Source organism: Phragmites australis, chromosome 6, assembly GCF_958298935.1.
Source record: "Phragmites australis chromosome 6, lpPhrAust1.1, whole genome shotgun sequence".
NCBI lineage: Eukaryota > Viridiplantae > Streptophyta > Magnoliopsida > Poales > Poaceae > Phragmites > Phragmites australis.
The window spans coordinates 43,266,580-43,286,086 of record NC_084926.1 but is presented as its reverse complement, the minus strand read 5'-3'; the positions used below and the strand labels follow the sequence as shown (position 1 = coordinate 43,286,086).

The 19,507-nt window shown below is 43.3% G+C and overlaps 1 pseudogene; it reads left to right on the top strand.

Moving 5' to 3' along the window:
• Positions 1 to 7,871: 7,871 nt before the first annotated feature.
• Positions 7,872 to 19,449, top strand: LOC133920711 (uncharacterized; annotated as a pseudogene).
• The last annotated feature ends 58 nt before the right edge of the window (positions 19,450 to 19,507 follow it).

Here is a 19,507-nt window from a genome sequence, read left to right as displayed (position 1 = left end):
TATAGATCCACGGAGAACCTACACTTAAATACACACAAACAAGTAGATCGAGCAATATGCACAAAGATTTGAGCAAGAACTTAAAAGTAAGGAAACAAGAGAGGAGACACAAAGATTTATTTTCCGAAGTTCAGATTCACCACCGTGAATCCTACATCTCCGTTAAGGAAGCTCCAACGAGCCGAGTCTCTTTCAACCGCTTTCCTCTATCCACTCTTGATTTCTTCCCTTGCGGAGGAGAAATCGAGCCCTTCACAAACTTCCGCGGCAACCCACAACCTTGGGTGCTCGTCGGCGACGCCTAGCCGCCTAGGAGGCTTCACCTCCAAGAGTAACAAACACGACGACGAACTTCTTGTTGAGAACTCAAGTGCTCAAGATTGGATTTTAGCTCACATGCACTCAATCTTCCAATCTCACAACCCAACTCTCTTTTCTTCTCAAATCACACACTAGATTGGAGTGGGAATGAGTTCTTTTGGCTCTAGAGGATGTTCTTTTCGTGCCCTTTCACTAGTCCCAAAGGATGGGGTGAGTGGGGTATAAATAGCCCACTCCAAAGAACTAGCCGTTACTGTTCTAATACACCTACCCCGGAGTATCCGGTGAACACCGGAGTATCCGGTGAACACCGGAGTATCCGGTCTCAATTCCAAAAACGGCGTCAGAACGGTCACAGAACTGTGTCAGAACTAGCCGTTATGCTCTTTTCTGGACTTTACCGGAGTATCCGGCCTACACCGGAGTCTCCGGTCGGCATTTAACATAGAAAATAGCCCCAGAGACTTCCCGGAGTCTCCAACCACTCCAGGTACCGGAGTATCCGGACTTCACCGGAGTCTCCGGCCACAGCACAGCTGACCTCCGAAAAATAGCGATAACTTTTGATCCCGGAGTCCGATTTCGACGATTTTGGACTCTATGAAAAGCTTATTCAGAGGGCTACACATCCCAACTGAATTCATTATCTAAAACACATAGGATCAAACTAGGAACACTCTAAAACCTATTTTGGATACTTTCACACTTTCCGCTCCGAATTCTTAACAAGAAACTCTCACTTTGGGTTTAGTTGGGAACTCTTGAGCACTGAGGCGCGACAATTAGCTCACGTTGCATCCCTATTAATAGTGCAGCATACCTATACTCAAATTCAAAGATAAAACTCGTTTGAACCACTTTGAGCATTTAAAAACTTTCAAGTACCGCTTCTTTTTCTTTCAAACTTTGAGGGTTACCAACTTCCATATATTCTTCACTCCATCTCTTCTTGATTCTTCATATGATTGATGTGAATTATCCATAGATTCCCATGGCCTCGCACGGTCCATCGGCGTAAAGCCTTCACTCGCTCTTCATCACTGCCTTGGTCCTTCGGCGCCAAGCCATTTGCTTGCCCTTCACCACGGATGGTCCATCGCAGCTGAGTCTTGCTTACCCTTCACCGTCTTGCTATAGAAAACCACTTTGTATTCGACATCTTCAAGGAATTCACTTTTTCATATATGGAGTCCACTTTTGTTCTTCACTCTTGGCATATGAGATTTCAATTCAACTTATACCTTCTTATAGATTCTAACCCCAACTCACTCTTAAGCACAAAGCACATGGGTTAGTCCATAAAACCTAAATGACAACATTTATACCTTAAGTTACTTGATCTCCACAAGTAACTTATTAGCCTTCACGCATATTGTCAATCTTCATATAGAACCTAACCCCACTCATTCTTAAACACATAGTACACGGGTTAGTCCATAAAACTCTATTAACAAGTCATACCTTTAGTTACTTGATCTCCACAAGTAACTTAGCCTTCAAGCTTATTGCCAGTCTTATTGAGCTTTTTCTTCTTCTTATGAGCATCACTAAAATCTCAATGTCTTTTGATGCAATTCTTTGAACTCATGGTATTTCTTAAAGAATCCATGCTTCATCATTTATGCATCTCCTATAGAATAACCTAATAGCAATTCTCAATATGATTGTTAGTTCATAGGCATTGTCATCACTTACCTGAGCATCACCTAGAGCTCATTCATCTCGATGAATTTTCAATCTCCCCATTTACCTAGAGCTCATGGATATCTCTCATCTATGCATCACCTATGGAATAACCTACTAACAAACTCAACACCATTGTTAGTCTATAGGTATTGTCATTAATTACCAAAATCACACATAGGTGCTAGATGCACTTTCAAAAACCCAGTGTGAAAAAAGGGTATGGAGAAAAGAGCACGTGTATGGAACTAGTTTTTCTTTACATGACTGCTAGAGCTAGATACATTCTTATAACTACGCTTCATCTTGCTCGGTGGATGGGTCTTCGGCAGAGATTGTTGCCGAGGCTTCGGCAGGCACAACCTCAACATAGCCAATGAAGCGGAGGTCGAAGGCTGCTGCCGTGACTCGCCGAAGTTAATGATGTTCACGCATCTCCGCTCACGTGCGCCGGCCAAACTCTTGGGACCCTGGACGGGATTTTAACCCGGGTATCCACGTAGCCCCTCTTGACCGGTGTTCGTGAGTGGTGAAGGATGCCACATGGCTGGCGAAGTCATAGTCGACGCAGCAGAAGCCCCTCTGGTCGATGAAGTCGAAGTTGACAGAGGCATAGTCGTTATGGTCGAAGCCCCTCTGGTCGACTGAGTCGTAATCGACGTGGATGAAGTCATCGCGGTCGGAGCGAAGTAGTCACGTTCGAAGCCCCTCTAGTCAACAGAGTCAGAGTCAATGAAGGCGAAGCCATTACAATCGAAGCAAAGTAGTCACGACCGAAGCCCCTTTGGTCGATGTAGTCGAAGTTGACATAGGCGTAGTCGTCGTGGCTGAAGCCCCTCTGGTTGACGTCCAAGTCAACGAAGGTGAAGCCGTCACAGCTGAAGCGAAGTAGTCGCGACCGAAGCCCCTCTAGTCGACGTAGTTAGAGTCGACGAAGGCAAAGCTGTTACGGCCAAAGCGAAGTAGTCGCGGCCAAAGCCCCTCTGGTCGACGTAGTCGGAGTCGACGAAGGCGAAACCGTCACGGCCAAAGTGAATTAGTCATGGTCGAAGCCCCTCTGGTTGACTTAGTCGTCATGGCTAAAGCGAAGTAGTCACGGCAGAAGCCCCTCTGATCGACGTAGTCAAAGTCGACGTGGGCAAAGCCGTCACGGCCGAAGTGAAGTAGTCACAGCTGAAGCCCCTCTGGTCGACGTAGTCGGAGTCGACGGGGACGAAGTCGTCACGGTCGAAGCCCCGCTAGTTGATGTAGTCGAAGTGGATGTGGGCGAAGCTGTCATGGCTGAAGCAAAGTAGTCACGGCCGAAGCCCCTCCGGTTGACGTAGTCGGAGTCGACGGGGACGGAATTGTCATGGCCAGAGTGAAGTAGTCATGGCCGAAGCCCCTCTGTTCGACGTAGTCGAAGTCGACATGGCCAAAGTCATCACAACTAAAGGGAAGTAGTCGTGGCCGAAGCCCCTCTGGTCGACGTAGTCAGAGTCAACGGGGACGGAGTCGTCGTGTCCGAAGCCCCTCTGGTCTACGTGGTCGTATACGACACTTTTGAGTCGATGTCGAAGCCAAGGGTGATGGTGACTCCATCTAGAGTCTCGTTGATGTAGTTGAAGTCGAAGGTGACAACGACCCCGTCTGGATCGACGTCGAAGGCTAAGGTGAAGAATGACTTCGTCTGAGTCGATGCTGATTCCGAAGGTGACGATGACTCCCTCCTGAGTCGATGTTGAAGCCAAAGATGGCAACAACTCCCTCCTGAGTCAATGTCAAAGGTGCCAACGTAGCTAAAGGAGTAGCCATTGTTGACGATGGTGGTCAGCAATGCACCATGTAAGAAAGGACCTTTGGCTCCATGGGGCTTAAAGGGTTGTGTCTTCAAGACTTAAAGTCTGAGGTCCGAGTGGAGCGTTTCTTTTACCTGAAGCTGAGTGGCAGCGCAGTCCTTGCCTTTTAAGTCGATTGGTACGCTACCTTTACCTAAGGACCAACAACACTTTGACTTCCTGTCGTGTAGGACAATAGGTGCTTCACATCCCTTTTTGAGATGAAAAATGCATTATAATCGATGTATGTTCGGTGTGTGCACATAAAGAATAAATACTTAAATGCATTGATATAATCCAAAGACATGGTTTGTCTTCGATGCGAGGGCAGGCACTCTTAGACTCCGTCTTTTGTTTTAAGTTGAGAGGTGTGCTGTCTTTGTTTTAAGGTCAAGCAGCACTTCAGCTTTTTCTTTTCAAAGGTCTCTTTTGCCTTCGATGTGGGGGCAAATACTCTTAGACCCTATCTTTTGTTTTTAAGTCAAGAGGTGCATTGCCTTTGTCTTAAGGTCAAGCAACACTTTGGCTTTTTCTTCTCGAAGGTCTCTTTTGCCTTCAGTGTGGGGGCATGTACTCTTAGCCCCCGTCTTTTATGCATGTGTTAAATAGATGCACAGAAAGTACAATCGAAGAGTGAATGCTTTGGAATAATGAGAGCCCCATCCCACGAAGATAATAAACTTCTACGGATGAGCCATAAGGAATTTCTCATGTGAAGGTTAAAACCTGTGAATGAGGAATAAATATTCCCTCGAGCGAATGGCAAGAACCTGCATATGCGTAAAACAAATGCTTCGGTGCATTTATGAAATAAATACATAGAATGTAGTCCTTCGGCACTCAAGCAAAGAATAGATACTTCGTGTGGTAATGCAATGGACGTATGTGAAAATTAAGCGCTTCCGCATGTATACATTTAAAAGCACACTCTCATGGATCATGACAAAGTGCACAACAAGCATAATTCAATCAACATGTAATCAATAAACATGTGCTAAGCTTCGGGTGCACGTGAAGATTAATACTTTAGCAAATAAGCGAAGGGTGAACGCTTTGATGCGATTGATCACACAAAATATAACACTTCGCTTTTCATACGAAGGGTAAATCGCTCAAACTCGTAAGCAAGAACAACAAAATTAAATACTTCGACACACAGACATATCGCATATATAGAAATGAGACGCTTTGGAACTCATAAGCTAGGTCATTCATGTGAAGAGTATAACAGCATATATATAACGGAGAACAACGATTCGGCATGAGCGAATTGTAATCATGAGAGAAAGATCTTCGGCACATGGGTGAAGGATAAAGTAAAGTGCATTTGTAATGAAAATGCATGGAATGATTGAAGGCGAGGGATAGTTTCCTTTGACATAAAAAATTCGTTACCTTGAACGAAGGGTAGCAACCTTAGCTGAAGGGTAAAAACATGCATTCAAGACACAGTTCTTCAAATGAAGGGTTAATTCGTGGAAGTGAAGAAACGTTCACAAAGGGGGATTAAACCTGCACGTTAGCAAGAAAGATCTTTGGCGTGAACAAAAAATGAGCACACAAAGATAGCCTCTTTGGCAACAAGCGAAGAATGAACTTGCGCAGTGCATATAAGAGTGATTAAGATTACTGCAAGTGTTTCGGCATACAAGAGTGAATCATTGTATGCGAAGGGTTGAACCTGCAAGGGGTTAGAGCTTGCATATGGTTCGAAGGGTAAAAGTAAACTCTTCAATACATTTGTTGCCGTACACGAATGTTAAGAACATGTAATTGAGGAACAAGATCATTCAAGCGAAGACTTAGACAAATGTAATAAGATAGAGTCTCTTGGACCAAGGGTTAGAGACCGTGAACAAGTGAGATACTCACGAAGAGGGATAAATCCTGCAAAAAGGATTCCTTCGACTCACAAGCGAAGGGTGAGTAGTTCAGTGCATAAGCAATGCAAATGAGCGCAAACATGCAAAAAAAAAAAAATCCAATTTTCGTTGCATATACTATACGAGTGCACGAAGAGTAAATGCTGTGAGCATTCAGAATATATTATCTTAATCAAAGGGTAAAAACCTGCAATTTGAGGAGTAGAGTCCCTCAACCGAAGAGTTAGCATACATATTCAGAAGAATAAGTGCTTCGGCACGTGTGCACATGTGATACGAGTATGCGAAGAGTGAATACTTCGATACGCAATAGTGAGATTTCTTATGCGAAGGGGGAAACCTGAATGATGGTAGGTACAAATGCTCCCTCAAGTAAAGCATAAAAACCTACATGTACTTGTGAAGGGGAAAAACCAATACTTCTCTTCATTCATACCATGCAAGCGCACAGAAGATAAATACTTTGACACTCAGGCGAAGAAGAAGTGCACCCACACCAACCGATAATACATGGGCGAGGCCATGCAATCACATTAAAAAAACATGTTGCTTCGCATGACGTTATGCATGCATAAATGCTTCGGCATGAATATGACGGGTGATTACTTCGGTGCGCAAACACGATGCACGTGTGAAAGGTGTAGATTTCTGCATTTAAATACTTTGGCATATATGCGAAGAATAAATACTTTTTGGTGCATTTATGTAATGCAAACACGCAAAATGTAAACACTTCACTATACATGCAAAAACTAAACTATCTTAACCGAAGGGTAAAGCCCCTGCACAGCAGAAACAAAGTTCCCTGTGCGAAGGAAAACATTTCATTTGAGAATTAAACTCGCGCATGATACAAAGATGTGCGAACGTAATAAAAAAAGGAGTGCAGGGGGTCAAACCATTCTTCGTCACATGCATGCATGGAGAAGCGTGCATACATGCACTTTTCGCTTCTTCAACATGGTATAAAGATGTGAGGCGGCACTTTCTCAGGCACGCATGCACGCTTTTAGATCAAGTGAAAAGGATAAACTGTACCTATCAATACACGAAAGCACGAGCGGTCTGGTGGTAGGACTACACCCTACCACATAGCAGACTGGGGTTCGATTTCCGGTTGCGGCACACTCTTTTTTTGCGAATTTATCACAAAGTAGCTGGTGGAATGGGCGTGTGAGATTACATGGGCCATGCCCTTCGCCAGGAGTCGAAGGTGGATCATGTCCCTTTGCCAGTCGAAGTTCGGCTAGGCCTTCACCTGCTGAAGGTCAGATGGGCCTTGCCAGTGGAAGGCCGACCAAGTCCTCACCAGATGAAGGCAGGCCCGCATCCCACATCGAAGTCCAGGCCTCCATTCGAAGTCCTGCCGGATGGGCTTGGCCGGTCAAAGGCCTACTTCACCAATCGAAATCCGACTAGGCCTCGCAAAAGCCCACGTGTACGTTGAAAAGCCCAGCTGACACGCAACACATGCTAGAGTTGTGAAGCCTGCTGATCCAAAGGCCCACACACTGCTCGAAGGATTGGTCTAAAGGCCCAGTTGTCTGAAGGCCTGCTGGATAGAAGTTGCGGTGGAATGGGCGTGGTTGTCTGAAGGTCGGGTAGCTCGAATGCCCAGACCAAAGGCCTACACCCACTAGTCCGAAGGCCCAGTTGGCTGAAGGTCTAAGTATGAAGGCCAACTCCCATTGGTCCGAAGGATTGGTTGTCTAAAGCCCCACATGCGGCTGAGCTACGAGCGCGGAGCGAAGCCTAGCATAGTCCGAAGGCCTAAAGCATGGTTCAAAGTCCTTCTCACTTTTTGAAACCGGATCCCCACGAACGACACCAACTATTGAAACTATTTTCTGCTATAGTAGCCGAAGGGATTTGTACCAAGCAAAGAGAGGAGAGTGGATGTGGGAGGAATTAACCCCTACCGTTGACCCCTTGGGTCCTTTATATAGGTGAGGGGCAGAGGTAAAATTTTCTCTCCAACTCTTGATGGGGTACAAATATTATATTTTGCTACATGTGTTTCTTTGTAGACCTAGGCCTTTCCCCTAACAAGGTCCAACCTTATACGGTGACTGTTAATTAATTTGAGTGGATGGTGAAGATCGATGAAATTTTGACAACTCATATATTTTATAGAGTATTGATACAAGCAATTTTCCCCACCTTCTATATGGAAGCTCCCATCGTGCGCTCCTTCATGCTCGCGCCGCCGGCAATTGCCAAAGACGCGTCTCCATCCCCGTTGCTGCGTCGAGCCACCGCCACGTTCCCTAGGCCCTGTAGGATCCCCTCCACCCTCTCCATATGCACACGCAGGTCGCCTGCTCCTCCCCTCTGCGGCGTTTGGCTACTCGCTGGAGGAGGGGAAGACGGGTCCCCGAACCCCGCCAATGATGCGGGTGACCAGGCAGAAGCTTTTCCATTACACGAGGTATATTCTCTTTGCTGTTGGAAATCTAGCTCGTGCGATTTTGTGTGTGAGAGATTGTTCTTTGGTTGTTTGGATTCCTGCTCTAAAGTCGCTGAAGTTGGTGTATATTCAAGTTGCTTTAGTCGGTTACGAAGTGAAATAATTCAACATAAAAGAATTAAAACATTTGTTAAGTTCGATAGTAATTCAGATTATTTAACCAGTTTGAGAAATGAACATAGTGGGGGAAACTGCTCTTTAAACAATACTAGTTGCTCTTCCATGAGTAATTTGGCAACTTTGTTCATTTCTAGGAAGAAAATTTGGTAAATTTCTTCATGTCAAGGAGTGAAATAATGTTTTTATTTTCAAGGCTTGTAAATTGAGTTGGCTTCCTGTAGGAATCGATGACGTCCTAAGAGGGGGTGAATTAGAATACTTAAAACTATTTCGGCTCCAAAAACAACACAAGATAAACCTATATTAATTTCTATCTAAATATGCTCTAAGTTTATCTAGTGTGTCTATTCTACCGATTAAAGCACTTGCAATCTCTCTAAGAAGGTAAATTGCAAGTAAGTAAATACGGAAACATAAATAAGATAGAGAGAGCAAACTCGGTATAAGAATTTTTTTTTCCGTGGTATCGATGGCATGAATACCACCTCTAGTCCACGTTAGAGCTCCACAAAGGATATACTCCCGATCGGCACCCGGTCACGGCCTTTGAGCCACTGAGTCACAAAGACAAGGCCTCCACCCAAATGAGCCACCAAGCCACCAAGGCAAGGTCTCACCACTAGCCTCTCTTCCGGTTCCTCATTGCCGTGATCACTTCGGAGCTTAAGCCACAAAGGTAAGGTTCTCCGTGTCCCCACACAATCGTCTTACCGCCGCTCTACACCAAGTCGAAGGGTCAATAAGCTTGTCGGTGAGTCACCAAGACTCCAAGGTGCCGATGTATTAAGAGGTACACTATTGGATCACTCCATGATCTACTCTCTAGGCAGCAATCATCTAGCAACTCACTCTCTAGACCTATAAGCATTAATCACTCACTAATCTTATGCTTAATTGCCTTGGATGATCACTTTAAGCACTTTGGTGGCTTGGATGTCTTCTTAGGTGTATATGAATTTCTTTGGACTCCAGCACGCTCAAATGACTGAGTGGAGGGGTATTTATAGCCTCAAACTCGCGCACTAGCCGTTAACCCAACGTCTCTAAAAAGCTGTTAACACCGGATGATCCGGTGAGAACAGTAGTACTAACACCGGATCATCCGGTGAGTACATTCTCACAAACTAGCCATTGGAACCCCACTCAAGCCTCTGTGAACACCGAATTATCCTGTGATGACTCACTGAATACTGGACAAATACACCAGATTATCCTATGTGTATATGTTCATTTTGGAGCTCTTTGAAAATAATAGTCCGGTGTGTTCATTTTGTGAACACTGGATCATCCGATGAGACAAAAGACTCCGCTTCAAACTTTCTATGAACACCAGACTATTTTTCATTGTTCTTACCAGATTATCCGGTGTAGCACTGGACTAATTTTGATGTGAGCACCGGATTATCCAGTCAGACAAATTTCAACAGAACAACGTTATGTATTTTGGGCGTAACTTTTCGCTCCGAACTCCGATTTTTATGATCTTGGGTTCTATGGAAAGATTGTGAAGAGATCTACAAGATTATATAGAAATCCATCCAATTTGATCACATCAAAATTTATGGAACAAGTCCAATTCATTCCTCTCTTTGCCCCGACTTCTTTGTGTAAAATGCTCCGGTGAAACTATCTGGTGTGTATACCTTCAACACCGGAACATCTGGTGAGTTGATATACAATCTTCAATAGCTTCAACTCTCTCTAGAAGAAATAATCCGATGTAAGCATCTGGTATCTACACTCCGAGCACCGGACTATCCGGTGTAACACTTCAACTCTTTCAGGACACGTGTACCAAATAAAAACTTCGGTGTTACTCAGTGCCGATCACCGGACCATCCAGTGAGGTCTTCAGGTTTCTCTTCCCTACTGGACAAAATACTATGGTGTGTGTAAACATCATAGCACCGGACCATCCGATGTAGTCATTTCTCCTGAAACTTTTTCCAATTCAACTAAACTTTGTACTGGTTTCAGTAGCTTCTTCATGTATTGTATCTATGAAACCTATTAACATATATTCTTAACAAATATGTTAGTCCCAATGACTATATTATCATTAATCACCAAAATCACAATCATGGCCTAATAGGGTTATTTTCGCTATACTTCATGGTCAAACCTCTGTTGGAAGTAATAGCACATTTAGATTTAATTTAATTCAATTATTGATATAACATGAACATGAATAGATGTAGATAATCAATTATCGACTAGCTCAGACGAGCCCCGACAAGATTCGAGTAGAATCGACTAGAATTTGACCAACCCCAATCAACCTCAACTAGATACTCGAGAAGGATCTTGACTAGCTCACTCGAAAAATGTATCTAATAAAACGTTTGAGTAGTATATCGACTAGTTCACTTGATTAAGCACTCGAGTAGGATTGCAGTGTATGTACCCAATTGCGACGTGAGATGCAGAAGCCCCAGTGATGTCGATGCAGTAGGTGATAATGAAGATGAAGTAGTCAAAGTTGATCTCGATGTAGCAGACGATGATGACGGTGGCAATGTAGATGAAGTAGCACATGATGATGTAGAGGAAAGCAGATCGTGAGTAGTCGCGACAAGCTCTTCCTAAAAACCTTATTTGCCATCTCTCGGTGCAGGATCCCAAGAGCGACGGGTTCCAGAGACTTGCTCTCCCGTTCGTCGGTGCACACCGGTGCAACGGGATGGAGTAGTCTACGTGTGATGACGCAGTAGAGAGAAATTGGCAAAACCCTAACTACAAATATGCAACTCGCGTATCTATTTTGTGCGGTGGCTGACAGATATATACAGAGGGAGAATTGCGCGGTTGAGACGCATACAATCGAAGTTGGTTACACCGCCATGATTGGATTGTTGACCGACATGATTTTCATATATTTATCATGATCGGATTGTTGACCGACATGATTTTCATATATTTATCCGTTTGCCCACGCAACAAAAAGAATAAAACGACAAAAGGAGACCACACCTGCGCAAGCAATTGGACCTGATTTCGACAAACCATTCACGTAGGTACCGCGTGCCCGCGCTCTTCAAAGGTCGAGATGTCGCCTAGAACGGGGGTGAATAGGCGTTTCTACAAAATAAAACTTCACAGTGGATTAACAGAATCCGAAGCTTCTGGGTTCAATCCGGAACTTTCGGGTTCCGGAAGTTCTGAGCTCAACCTGGAGTATCTCGGTACAGAACATGAATTCGAAATTAAAGTACCCCTAAGCAAGTCTAACTAATTCTAATGGTTACCATAGGTTCCAAACGATGTCTAAAGACTTTTCCACGGTTCTCCTACAGTCACAAGCTCACAATCAAATAGATCGGATACCTTCACTTGAGGTTCCTACGTCTTCGTTGAGGAACTGTAAAGAGTCGGATCTCTTTTAACCCTAATCATCACCATGCGACCACCTAGATCGAGCTTGGGCTTACTCAAATGTCCTATTCCCTTACAGAGGCAATGATGAACCTTCACAAACGTCCCGAGGCACACCACAAGCTTGGGTGCTCATTAGGCAGCACCTAGCCATCTAGGAGGATGAACCTCCAAGAGCAAAAAATGTGATGTCAAACTGCTTTACAATGAACTCGATTGCTCAAAGATGAGAATGACGCTCACTGACACTCTTTCTCAAAATCTTAAACCAACTCTCAAATCCTTACAAGAATTAAAGCCAAGAGCAGTGGGGAGAGCTTCTAAAGGGGCTTTGAATGCTTTATCTCAATGTAGTTCAGCAGCAAATGCAAGGTGGGGTGAGGGGGTGTTTATATCCAACCCCTAAAAACTAGCTGTTACAACACTTTCTGGACTTACCCAGAACTTACAAGTTTAACCCGGAACTTCTGGGTTAACTATAGACTTAGCAACCGAGGACCCCTGCTCAAAAATAATCTGAAGATTCCGGCACCCGGAACTTCCGTGTTAAACTCGGAGGCCCTAACCGAGCACCCCTGTCCGGACTCAATCCGGAGGTTCCGGCTACCCAAAACTTCCAGGTTGGAATTAAAACATCAAATTGAGCACCCCTGCTCGGAGCTTCACCCGGAGGATCCAGCAACTTAGAACTTCCGAGTTGCACCTGAAACTTCTAGGTACACAGAGCAACAAAGAACTTCCTGATAATCGTGGGGTGTGTCACGTCCCGAAATCCATAATTGTGTGTTTTAATCCTAAAACATGCAATTTCAGCTTCATGTTCCAGTTTGGGTCACTAGAGCACTTCACTTTGAGTCAATGAGGTGGGAGAAGGAAAAACTAAGAGAAATAAAGGAGCTGGAAGCAAGTCTGGACTTTCCTCTAGGTAAATGGGGCCCACTTGGGTGGAAAATATCTCTCTATAAGTGGGCAACAGCTCTCTCTCCCCTCAAACTTGCCCATACGTACTCCTCACCCACTCCACCATATAAGGCTTTTTGAGGAAGCAAGTTGGAGTTGGCTGTCTCTCTCACTCTCTCTTAGGCTCCCTTTTTTCCCCTTTGGATCCCTACCTCTGGGAGCAAGATCAAGGTACGTATGTGGTACTCACGTGACCACCAGCTCAAGGACTACTCGTCCATCCAATTCATTTTCAGTTTCCCCGAAGGAATTCGAGCTGGTTCTGAACTTGTTTGGTGTTCTTTGGGAGAAGCAAGGAAGCAGCAGTTTTTCCTCTCTTCTCCAAGCCATTTTCCGTCGTTTCCTCCTTCAACTGGCGGTCACCAACCTCAGCAAAGGACCTTGGGTGAGTCTGCTAGGCTCCCATGGCAAGTATGCTCATTTTTGGTTGGATAGATCTTGAATCTGGAACTAGGGTTGCAAAGTTCTTAAAGTTCTGCAGTCTGGGAACAAATGAGGATTTATGTGGATTTGAGTTAGGAATCATGTTGCTAGGCGGTTGAGCAAAGTCTAGACCCTTTACACCCTTCTAGGCATTTTTACTTTTAATTTAGAGAGACTCCCAGGTTAGTTTAGCCTAGTTTTTCCCTTCGTAATGGCTGCTGTTCTGGAGCTGCGCGAGGCTGATTTTACTGTAGCGACGAGTACTGTTCACCCGAGCACCCCGGTACTGTTCACCCCGAGCACTCCCGAGCACCCCGGGTACTGTTCACCTCGAGCACCCCCGGGTACTGTTCACCTCGAGCGCCCCCCGGTACTATTTATCCCGGGTACCCGCGAGTACTGTTCATCCCGGGCACCCCGAGCACGGTTTATCAGGCTTTCCTGATAGCTGATAGCTTGTAAAATTCGTAGTTAATTCGTAGGAACTCCAAACTTTTTGAGACCACTTGGAAAATTCTGGTTTGGACAGTACGATCTTGGAATAATGTTGTCGTGTATTGTGAAGCATATTTTTCTTACATGATCGCATTTCATACATGCTCATTACATTGCACGCGTTGCTTTCTGTAGTGAACGCCGATCCGTCGATCCCGGAGGCCGTGGGCGATCGTGAGGCGTCCCACCTTTCTGATCCAGGGCAGCAAGGCAAGCATCGTTCATATTGCACCGTGTCTACTTGAAAATTTAATATGTTATCTACGCTTATGTATACATTGCATGTGTCGGGTACTGAGTTGGGTAGAACCTATGCCGATGCATTATCCCATTTCGGTCACGTGTCATGTGTTGTTCCTAGGAGCCTAGTGGTGTCATCGAGGTCTAATTTTAGTTCGCTATGCTTAGTGGTACTTAGGCTTTCCGGTAGAAGTCGACGACGGCGTCCACCGTTGTCGCGTGCCTAGGACTTATTACTTGTTCACACTTATGGTTGTGTTGATGATGAGTCGGTTTGGTGAGTGGTGAGTTGAGACGAGGTGTGGGCGGTGTTAGGGGTGTCATCTGCTCACGAGGAGTCCTCAGGCAGTTCGGGGAGGGAACCCCTGACACCGTAGACCGCTTGCACCGGTTAAGCACCGATCATCGGTGTAGTCGGCTTTAGCACATACCTTACTCACCACATGCTGATATAATGGTAGGCGAGCTGATTACCTTCGCAGACGTGGTCATGTGGGCCTCGTCATATACGGTGTGAGTCCGGTTTGAGTCCGGGCTTTTAGCGGTATTAGTTTGCTCGGGGAGTAGTTCTAATACCGCCGTGCCGAGCTATGGTTGATCCACATGGTTGGGCCTGGTTGGGAAAGGTTGTCACGGGTACCCCCTTGTGCGCATCTTAGCGGGTGGCACAAGCCGTATGGTCCCTGTGTCGTGTGAGTCCAGGAGTATCCCCTGCAGGGTGTATAATCAGTTCGAACTGCCGCGCTCTCGGTTATGAGCATCGCTATCGCTTATCTCCACCGAGCGACCATATTTTGGTCGTAGAGTTTCGATGTGGGTTGTGGCATGGTTGGATTGGGGTGGTTTGGTCGGTATGTGGTTGGTGGTTTGGTGGGAATGGTTTGCTTTTATACACTTGTTGTTATATATCTGTTTTGATCAGTTGGTTGGCAGGGTTTGAGTCGGTGGTTGGTTAAGTCAGTTGCTTACACCTAGAGTCTAGGTTGCTTACCGCTTAATGAACTTAAACATGTCTTAATCCTTGCTACAGCTTTAAATGCATGATCCTTGGAGTCGAGAATATATATACTCATACTGTGTAAGACTTGCTAGTACCTTCGTACTAAGGGGTGCTGCCCTTAAGTTGCTTTCAGGTTCGCAGGTTGGCGAAGAAGAGGCAGTGTTCGGCTACTTTGTGCCTGCCGATCAGGGTGGCGGGCAGGAGTAGCACCTTCTACTCCGAACTCCGGCGCTTTTGGTATGGAGCCTAAGGGCATACGGCTCCATACTCTTTTGTTGTATAGGTTTTTCTTCCGCTGCATAGTTGTTGTTGTTCCTCTTTTGTTGTAAATTGTGGAAGCAGTTGCTTGTTTAATAATGGTAATCCAGTTTAATTATTTGCTCTCTATTAAACTATGTTGTGATATTTGAGTTGGAAGGCATGTGTTCCGATCCTGGGCACAAAACACGTGCCGGGACTACCGGAATGGTATTCTGGTTAATCGTCGAGGTTGTGATTATGAATAATGATCCTCCTGATGATTAATTAGAATACTATTTGGACGGTTCCTCACAGGGTGTTTTATGTCTCTCATTTTTTGTCTAAAAGTGTTGAGCACTGAGACATTTTCAAGTAGATCTACACGCATCGCTCTTGATAGTACGACATTACTAAACTCAAATTCAAAAGTAAAAGAAATTTAAATCTACAGATTATTCATATGCCGCTTCTCTTTTTCCTTTTTAGGGTTCCTAGCGTCATATACATTCTTCATGGGACAAATACATGTTAATAAACTCATTTAACTTCATTAGTCTCTTAACCGCTTGTCATCAATTATCTAAAACCCACATAGAGGGCATAGATACACTTTTAGCCCTTCGCCCCTGCCACGGCCCTGCTTGGTGAGGCAAGGTGAGCGAGCGCGCTTGTGTTCTTCTAGTCCTCTCATCCACATATGCTAAGTGGGTTGAGGGAAGAGACTCTTTTAAGTTGTCTCTATCCACTCAACTAGTAATGTCAAATTAAAGAAACACATATCTCTCACATGGTTGTACCTTTAAAATTTATTTAGAATTATATAATATAATTGGCTAAGCCCATATATCTAACAAACTCACAACTGGCATTTTTAAACAGTATAAGAACACACCCTTGTTTGTTGTTATTTATTTTGATGCCTAAAAGAGTATATACATATAAGAGGCACAGTGATGTTACAGTAATTACAAGCAACTGTAACAAATATGGTTAATTGTTAGGTTCCTTGCTTTAAAAGCTTCTTAATCCTTTCTTGGGACAATGTTTTCTTCACGGGCCCTTACCTTTGTGTATCAATGACACATGATTAATTGTAAGTTGATGATTATTATTTTTCCTCTTTGTAATATTGAAAGAATAATGTAACTCTACACGAAAGCCATGATATGGACACCACAAATCATGATGTGATTGGTATTCTGGAACTGGTGGGGGCAACATTGGTGGATTAGGGCTGGGCTATTCAGAACGCCTATTTCAGTGCTGTGCACAGTGCAACTGCTGTTCATGATTTACTGCCACCAGCTTTGGCGGTTCGCAACCTCATGGAACAGTTATTTGTAGTGCAAATTTTAATTTCTTTAGAAGAGACCATCTTTCAGTTGCTAGCAGCCACTAAAATTATAAATTGGTTTAGTTTATCCAAGATAAAAAAAAATTAAACATTCAAATCTGGAAATGGAAAGGGACTCTAAGGGTGCGTTTGGTTGATGACGAGGTTAAGTGTGATAGAGTTATCTATATTTTTTTTAATATGATGATTTAATTTTTTATTTGGTTAGGATGATGTGACGAGTCACTTTTATGTTTGGTTGATGAGACGAGTTGGATAGGATGAGCCAGTTTTTTGTTTGGTTCGTGGGATTAGAGTAGATAAGATGATTAATTCATATTTATAGTATATCACATGAAAAAAAATATTGGTGAATTTTTTCAGGTTTTTGGAAATTTATTTGAGACATTAAAAATTGTTAGAAGTTAAAAATATGTTTTTTTAAGAATTTTAATTAAATATTGGTTCATATTTTTTATCAAATCAATTAAAATAGGTTGCTAGTGAGCTCTAATTTACTTATAAAAATATTTAAAAAATTTAGATCACTTTTATACTTCTAAATAAAATTATAAGTAAAAAAAAAAAATCCCAACTACTCATGCACGGAACGAGCACGGACGGCAAGCTAACCTGGACAGCTTCGTCCGGTCGATTTGGCCGGGCCGAGCCATCCAGGATCTACAGAGAATATTCTACATCAACTTGGATGGCCAGCTTCCGAACGGTCCCATCCAGCCATCCAAACGGATCCTAAATAACTATGTTCATGTCTCTTTTTCAAAAATCAGGCTAGATTTGCTTATTTGTGCACTGTCATGTCTCGGATGCGTCATCGCCGTGCGGGATACCCATTTGGTTCTCTAGTGGATTTTGCACCTGACCCGATAGGCCGTAAGTAATGTCAACATCTCATCTTGTATCTACCAAGTTTCAAAAATTGCACGCATGTCAAAATTTTGCAATTTCTTCATGCGGACCCAATTTTCTCACTATCCCCATTAGCTATCCACACGAGAAATTTGTTGGCAGATCCAAGATGCACCCTTGTTGTACAGGTAAATTTGACAATATACTATATAATCAGTGCTTGAAAATTTCTTTTCCCATTATGTGCTAAATCGTTCCGATCCTTCTGTAGATACCTGGATGGATGGACTATCAAATGCACGAGTAACTATTTTTGGTAACTTTGTACTAAAACTGTTAATCACTCCTTGTAATGTTATATCGCGTATATCATCTCTTCTCCTGAATACCATCATTTCCAAAGTCATGTCATTCAGTTTGGTAATTTTTTGGTTGATATTTTGAATCGATGGAGTTATTTCTGGAGAAATGTGCTATATGCTATTATTTTGCTTTACCTTGGATCTCTCACCTGACTGACAGTCTAGTAGTGTTCTAGGATCTCTCACCTGACTGACAATCTAGTACTGCTCTGTGAACTGTGTATTCCAGAAAGCTATCTCCTGCTGGCTTGAGCTGCTTATGTGATGCTTATATACGGAGTGATTAAGATAAGCTCAAAAGCAAGGCACCTGTTTGGACCCGCCTTCAGCTTAAGACCAGAAGTAAAGTCGCAGATAGTTATTTTTCATACTTCTGATCACCAATTCTGATCATATATCAGTCAATAGCAGCCCATAAGCTCCACAATTGAGCTGGACCAACGGCCCATTTATATTTTCATCTTGTTCTATTTTTAGCTGCCATTTACTGCCTAGTACATTACCACTTGACCAGCCATTCCAAAAAAGGGAACAAAAAAGATTCATGAACATGAGTTTAACTTTAGTCTTGTCTTCGGTTTGCAGTTCATTTCCAATGAGGCAGGTTATAACTGGGCCAGAAATCTCTAATATGAAGACTGAAGTGGAAACTCTTTGCATATGTTTCTGCCATGGATATTCTTCTCTTCAGTTTTTTGGCTGATTCTTTAATATAAATAACAACATAATCGTCTGTCAGGAATGGGCTCATCAGCAGTATGTTTGAAAGCACCAAAAGTGGGCATCCAAACAGTGGGGTAGCTTTTACTACTACAGAATGCATACAATAAGGTAGTTCCTGAACGTGCAATAGAGCGAACTATTTTCCTCAACATTTCATAAAAATGCTTTTTGAGATTTCATATGGATTGGTATTTCTATGTAACAAGCATTTTCGTCTTGCTTGTCTTGTTGGGACAAATGCAATTATTCTTGAAAAAAATACATGAGATGTACCCTCTCATAATTTGTTATTTCATTCTTTTAATATTTGAGATTCACTGAAAACTCAGATAATTACATGGGAACATTGTTCCAACGACGTATATTTCATTGGAGGATTTGGGACTGTTGCTTGGGTTGATGTGAAGGAATATGAGGCTCTGCAACCTGATAAGATTGCAATTGATGGTGGTGAACAAAATTTGAAGGTATGTTAATAAGCATTTACTGAAAAGACGGACTGAAGAGCAATCTTTCCCTGAATGTATATAGTTCATTTGTCCAGGTGGACCAGACCTTAGGCACTATATTTGAAAAGGTGTTTCCACTACTCTTTCAATAACTGACACATAGTATCTTTTGCTCTTTGAATAGGAACTCAATGCAATGTTCTCAAAGCCTCTGAAAGAACTTTTATCAACTGAAGGAGAGGTAGATGATGTAGCTCTTATATCAATGGGCAGCAAATGTATCGATGTACGTGTCCGACAAGGTGCACAGGTACAATCTTCTGAAGCTCATTTTCAGATGCGATTTTTTATGTTATGCAAAATGAGCATCTAAACTTCATTATTATATTCTGGTGCACTTGCCATGCATATCTCTGCACAACTGAAGTTTGTGTTATGTGGTCTTGACGTAGCACATAAAGAATGCACTTGCAGCCTTGCAGGCCAGATATACTGCTAATGTTATTGTTATTTCTTAACGGGTAGTGCAACACAAGAAAGTCCTGAAGCTTTTACTGTGCTGATTTTGCAGTTCAACATCCAGAGGATAGCATTTGAGGTGGATCACAGCGTAGAAACACTGGAAGAAGCCAATGAAGCGCTTAGGAGGATAGTCAGCAAGTTTAGATGGCACACGAATAGCTCAATTTGAGACGTCCTTGAAATCTGAAGCTGGATGCTCTCTATTTTCTCCTGGTACAGTGGCATTG